The following is a 5,000-nucleotide window of genomic DNA, read 5'->3' on the forward strand; positions in this document are numbered from 1 at the left end:
GGGGTTGGAAAGATGGGGGGTTGGAAAGATGGGGGGTTGGAAAGATGGGGGGTTGGAAAGATGGGGGGTTGGAAAGATGGGGGGTTGGAAAGATGGGGGGTTGGAAAGATGGGGGGTTGGAAAGATGGGGGGTTGGAAAGATGGGGGGTTGGAAAGATGGGGGGTTGGAAAGATGGGGGGTTGGAAAGATGGGGGGTTGGAAAGATGGGGGGTTGGAAAGATGGGGGGTTGGAAAGATGGGGGGTTGGAAAGATGGGGGGTTGGAAAGATGGGGGGTTGGAAAGATGGGGGGTTGGAAAGATGGGGGGTTGGAAAGATGGGGGGTTGGAAAGATGGGGGGTTGGAAAGATGGGGGGTTGGAAAGATGGGGGGTTGGAAAGATGGGGGGTTGGAAAGATGGGGGGTTGGAAAGATGGGGGGTTGGAAAGATGGGGGGTTGGAAAGAGGGGAGGGTTGGAAAGATGGGGGGTTGGAAAGAGGGGAGGGTTGGAAGATGGGGGGTTGGAAAGATGGGGGGTTAGAAAGATGGGGGGGTTGGAAAGAGGGGAGGGTTGGAAAGATGGGGGGTTGGAAAGAGGGGAGGGTTGGAAAGATGGGGGGTTGGAAAGATGGGGGGTTGGAAAGATGGGAGGGTTGGGGTTAGAAAGATGGGGAGGGGGGGGGTGGAAAGAGGAGAGGGTTGGGGTTGGGGGGTTGGGGTGGAAAGTGAGATGGGTTTTGAAGGTGGAAGGAGGCGAGATGTGTGTGTGTGTGTGTATGTGTGTGTGTGTGTGTGTGTGTGTGTGTGTGTGTGTGTGTGTGTGTGTGTGTGTGTGTGTGTGTGCGTGTGTATATGTGTGTGTGTGTGTGTGTATGTGTTTACGTGCTTTTGCGTCTGTTCAGTAAAGAGGTACAGCGCTAATTGCCTGCTGAAACCGTTATCCGGGGATGGTACAAAATTCGTTGTATTTAAACTCATTCCCTACCAACACAACAACTGCTCCCAAACCACATCTTTTGGTAGAGAGAGTATATTTTTTTACTGAGTTTATTGATAATGTCAGATAGTTATGAAAGCAGTCAGTTGCAATGCTTAAAACTAAATACGCCAACTGAATATCCAGGCCTATTGTTATGATTCGAGGAAAAACAGTATAGCCATCAATCAGCCACAAGATTTTTTTTTTATTTCTTTTTATTTTTTTTTATTATTTTTTTTTATTTATTGGGCCCGGAAATGTTTGCAATAACAACCTCGAATGAAATATAAATCCATCAAAATTGTTACAGTTGAAATGAATATATTTTTAAAAATGATATATCAACTGATGCAAATAAAGTAAACGTATAGGTATATAAAGGCACAATATATTGCTCTGCACGTGGTATATGTGAGTGTAGTAAAAATATTACCTTGTGAGAATAATAATGATGATAAAAAGAAAAAAATAAAATAAAAAGAAAAAAAATCATTATAGTAACTGTCGTCACTATTATCATATTGTCACCATTGTCATTATTTGTCACCACTTTCATTATTAAGTGAATTGTGATCCTTTCGAATTAATATTATTATTATCATCATTAGGATTATTATAATCATATCATTTATATCATCATTGTCACATCCCCTGATCAAAAGTAATATTAAACCCATTGGCTATTCTCAAGTTATTATCGTAATTTCTAACAGCCCCTATTTTATAATTTAATGATAATGAGGATAAACACGAAGATAATGATGACGTGTTGCGAGATAACAACATTTATAATGATGGGATGGAATGGCGTAAATGGAATAATAATTTGATGATGATAATGATAATTATAAATGAATAATAAATAACCCTAATATAATATATGATAATGATAATGAAAATGATAATGATAATGATAATTTGTAGTAGTAATAATGTTAATGAATGATATTAATTGACATAATGATAGTTAATAATGAAGATAATAACAATGAATGATGATAATGGCTGACAAATGCATAGAGATAAAAATAAAGAACTGGATGAAATGTATAGTAATATTGGTAAAAAGCGAATAATGATAATACAAAATTTATACCACAATGATAATGATAATGGATGACAATGTATAATCCAATAATCAGTTATGATGAGATGACACTAGATGATATTACGAAAATGTGATAATAATTATAGATAATAAATGACAATAAGGAGATGAATAATGATCATAATGGATAATGATAACAATAATGATGATTATATTAGTAGTAATGATGATGATGATGATGATAACAATATTATTAACTACTATAACTAACAAACTACGATCATAGTAATGATAATAATGATTGTCGAGTGGTAAAAAAAAAAATAGCAATATTATGTATATATATAATATTATATATATATGTATAATATATGCGTATATATATAGTAATATAGTATGTATAGTTTATACAGATATTATAGTATGAATAGTACTAATATAATATATATATATAGCTATAGTAAGAATAGTAACATACATATTATAACAATCCAATTATATACATATAGGAACAATAGATGAGAGAGAGCGATATGATAAGTATAACTATATATATATATTATTAATACAACAGGTAGAGTAAAATATATATACATATATATTAAAAAATATTGAGGGTCCAAAATTGGACATTGATTGCTAATAATAGGTAATGGATAGGTGTGAAGAAGTGAAGATAAATGACATGAATAGACAATAGATAATAAGGACGCATTGATGTGGGGCGTGATTAATATCGTAATGATAGATAGGAGATAATAACAAGTAAATGAAGAATGGTGTAAATGATAATGATAACAATGATAATCAATTGATGACTATGCATAATAATGAATAATGAGAATGATAAAATGAAGTGTGAAATTCGATAGTAGGTAGACAAATAAATGATAATGATAATTAATGATATATGATAAAACGAAGGAATTGAAGATACGACAAAGATAATGGTCAAATGACACTATCATAAGTAATTTTCATTTTTGATAGTGGTTATGATAAAAAGATATGAAAATTAAAAGAATATATGATAATTGAATTATGATTATGATAACAATAATGATACAGATAAAATTTTCTACCTAATTCTTTCTTTATCTTTGTCCAGGATTTTACATGATGATGATCCAGAATTAAAATGATTCCAATCAATGTCTATCTAACCATGTCCTATACCAAACCTCAAACATCCAAATAAACTTGGGGATATAAACAGCATTAAGAAACAAACAAGACGGGGAGACAGTGATTAAGATAATTTAACAAGAACATGACCACTTCGCGATCAAAAAGAAAAAAAAAAAAAAAAACCACACCACATATAAAAACAAAAAATACGGAAAAAAAAAAAAAAAAATAAAAAAAAACAAACGAAAAAAACGATGAAAAAAATAAAAAAAAAAAAAAAAAAAAAAAAAAACGACCACAAAAATGAGACACCACAAGGCAAAGAATTTGATGATAATGAGACAGAAAAAGGGCTCACTTCTCTTCTGGCTCCTCTTCCTCTTTTGTCTAATGGCTCTCAGGATGCTGTTTTTTTCACACCATATTCCTCCCCTCCCATTACCCAATCCCTTCGCAGTTGCCAACTCTTCCCACACCTCACTTTTCCCCCCTTCATCTTCTTCTTTCACGTTCCACCCCCACCATTCCACTCCACCATTCCCTCACCTTCCTCTTTATTTCACCAATCACCATCCACCCCTTCCCCCTTTTCCATCAGTTTTTCCATTTCTTCTTCCTTCACACCACCACCCATTGGGGGTTTTTTCTCCCACATGATCATCATCGAGGTTCTCTACTTCTTATTTCTTTTTCTCTATTTCCTAGTTCTTTCCTTCCTCTTATTTTTTCTCCTCCCGTCGTTTCCTCCTCTTTCCTCTCTCATTCCCTCTATTTCTTTCTTCCCACAATCGAGTCTCTCCTTTCCTCTCTATTTACATTTCCTTCCCTCTATTCTCTGTCTCTCTATTCTTCTTTCTCCTCACCCCTCTCTATATTCTTTTGTTTCGGCCTAATGAATCCCTATGTTAGGCCAACCATGTGTGTGGTGGGGGGGTGGGGGGTGGGGGGAGGGGTGAGGGGGGGGGGTGAGTGTATGTGTGTGTGTAGGTGTGTGGGTGGGTGGGTGAGTGGGGGTGTTGGGTGAGTGTATGTGTGGGTGGATGGGAGGGGGGGGGGGGGGGTTGTGTGAGTGTATGTGTGGATGGGTAGGTGTGGGTGGGGGTGTTGGGTGAGTGTATGTGTGGGTGGGTGGGTGGGTGGGTGGGTGGGGGTGTGTTTCTGTAATTGATCCGTCTGTTTGAGCTGGGAATGGCTGTGTGGAATTTGCAGGTGTTTTTTTGTTGTTGTTTGTATGTGTTTGTTGTGTGTTTGTTTGTGAATGTGTTTGTATGTGTGTGTATGTGTTTGAGTGTGTGTGTGTGTGTGTTAAGGCGCGCGCGGGCGTACTGGTCTTGTGGTTTCAACGCAGTCTTTAATATGGGCGTGTAGCATGAGCTTAGTAAGTGTGTTTTAATATAGATGTTTTCGTGCAAGTGTGCAGGCCAAGTGTACGTGCATAGCCTCGTGCTTTCTTTTCTCTTTCTTTTTCATTAAATCTAATCTCGAGTTCATGGTATGAAGTCATAAGTAGTCATGCACGCAGTATGGGGCAGAACCAAGCATGCATGTAAATTGTGTAGGCACAGTTGGGGTCTATTTGAAAACAAGGAGAGCTTAATATAGGAACAATGTTTATGGTTGGGAAATTGCATTACCTGTGGAATTTAATTTCATATATACATGAAAAGATAATATCGAGTAATATTAAGTCATATTAAGTAGAAAATGATGTGATACATATATACATTCGTACACATATTGCATAATAGACGTATACATATACATATACATACACACATACGTACAAATATTTCATATAGACGTTTATATATACATACACATACACATATACGTATACTTATACATACATATATATGTATTCTTAC

The sequence above is a fragment of the Penaeus japonicus genome, unplaced genomic scaffold (genome assembly GCF_977035675.1).
Source record: "Penaeus japonicus unplaced genomic scaffold, GWHDUDI00000001_assembly GWHDUDI00000017, whole genome shotgun sequence".
Classification (NCBI taxonomy): domain Eukaryota; kingdom Metazoa; phylum Arthropoda; class Malacostraca; order Decapoda; family Penaeidae; genus Penaeus; species Penaeus japonicus.